General features: G+C 55.8%; 1 long non-coding RNA gene across 1 annotated transcript; it reads left to right on the forward strand.

Moving 5' to 3' along the window:
• The first annotated feature begins 8 nt into the window (after nt 1-8).
• Nucleotides 9-1354, forward strand: LOC125915068 (uncharacterized). Its single transcript, XR_007455559.1, has 2 exons — nt 9-267; nt 358-1354. It is a non-coding gene; the product is annotated as an uncharacterized LOC125915068 (long non-coding RNA).
• The last annotated feature ends 614 nt before the right edge of the window (nt 1355-1968 follow it).

A 1968-nucleotide genomic window follows, 5' to 3' on the forward strand; every position in this document is an offset into this window, starting at 1 on the left:
ATAGGTGGAGGCGCGGTAGTCCCCGCGGGACCCCGCGCCGCCTGTACAGAGACCCTCCCACAAATGCACTGCTGTTAACTTTTCTACGTGGACGTTTCTAGAACCTAAGCACAGCGCCGTCAGTCCTGGGGTGACACTCGCTTTCCGCTCGAAGCCCGCGGAGTCGGGGAGTTTCATCCACAGCCTTGCTGGGGGTGATCTTTCGTTTTCCGAGCTTGAGGTTAGACCACTGGAAGAGAATTCGAGTTTGTACATCTTTTCCCACAGGTGAGAAGCGTTTTTAATAGATTTGTATTTTTTTCAATTTTGTGCTCTTTAGACACTTAAAACAAGAAACTTTTGCTTTTTTACCTTCAGTTCGGATTTGCAATGTAAAGGCCTCAGATCCCTCTCTAGAGCCCCAGGATCTTGTCTTATTTATGGAGAAAACACGGTCATTTTGTCCAGCGCACTGTGAGGCCCCCACTCAGGGCCGGCCCTGGCCCTCCCTTGGTACTGGGAACCGAAGTTACAGATATATATTAAAATAATAATAATAATGTACAAAACTTTTTTTGCCTTATTATGCAGAAGCGTAAGAGGATTTTTTTCGGTTTTTAAAAAAAAATGAAATATGTAAATAGTCTGTTAATATAAATATATGGCGTTATTAAATTCTTAACCTGGGTAGACTTTATAAAAAGTTTCTAGAAACCTCTCTGGTGATTTGTTTAACACGGTCACAAAAAGAAACCCTCGCTGTCAGTTGGAAACGCGCGCAAGTTTAACTGCAGCACCGACCCTTCAACTATGCAAGCGCTCTGAGGTGGGGCTGGGCCGCCGTCCGGGGAACGAGGCTCGGAGCGGCCACGCCGGCCTCCCCGGTCCCCAGCCCTGGGGCCCTGCCCTCCCTGGGACTGGCCGGCTCTGGCCGCAGGACACTTCTGTGGATCCTGGTTTCGTTTGCGCAGCGTTTTCGGAATCTGTACCTGACAAGCAGACTTTCAGGAGTGAAGAGTAAAGGTTCATCACAAAACGAAACGGTAACTGGTGTTTTCTCTCCTGTGCGAAGGCCGTCAGCAAACGTTTCTCAGCGTGGCCCTGCCCCGACCGAGGCCTTGGCATGATTTCCTTTTGCTTTCGGGTTTGCTCTCATAACCTCTCGAACGCCGCCTCGCCCTGCCCTCAGCGCCCTTTTCTGTTCCCCGGCGGCCACACGTGTGTCCGCCGCACTTTTGAGCCTTGTCGGTTCGACGTCCGCAGCCGTTTGCTCCGTTCTGTACTTTCAACCCGTTTCCACTGTGGACTGTGGTTGCTTTAAACATTCAGTTCTCGTGTCAATCAATGAAGATAAATACAGTCTTGATTTCGATCACGAGGTGGTTGGGTGTTTTGTGTGGCATTGGAGAAGGTAGGGGGTCTCTGCCGGGTGTGTTGGGCGGAGCCCCGGGGTTGCCGGTCACCCCCGCCTAGGGGCGGAGCGCCTCGTGGGCTTCTAGACCTTCCCATCTCCGGCTTCACCTGGACTGGCTCCCCCGGGGCCGCTCCTGCTGCGGGATGCCCTCCCGACCTTTGCCTGGTACCTGTCCCTTGTCCCGTCCCGCCCCTTCTGCCTGCTCAGTCTTCTCTGCGCACCGGGTGGCGGCTCACCTCCGTGGAGGGCCGGCCTTGTTCCCGCTGCCCCAGCACCATTCAGAGCCGGGTGACCCGTCTGTGGAGAAATGAGGGCTCGGGGAGGGAGGGGGCAGAGGCAGAACTGGCCACCTCCACCCCCTGGGGGAGAAGGGCAGGGGGCCATTTCCCCTGCTCTGTCCATGGTCCGGAAGCGGGGGCCCCGACGGAGCCCCCTGAGTGGATTTGCCTGTTAGGTGAGCAGCCAGGACCGGAAGTGCCCTGAGCCTAAGAGGCGCCCCCCCCCCCCCACCATGGAGAGTCGGGGGTGCCTCCCACGGAGCCCGCTGTGCCCAGCGGCCCGGGCTAAACCGCACC

Source organism: Panthera uncia (assembly GCF_023721935.1).
Source record: "Panthera uncia isolate 11264 chromosome D3 unlocalized genomic scaffold, Puncia_PCG_1.0 HiC_scaffold_9, whole genome shotgun sequence".
Lineage (NCBI taxonomy): Eukaryota > Metazoa > Chordata > Mammalia > Carnivora > Felidae > Panthera > Panthera uncia.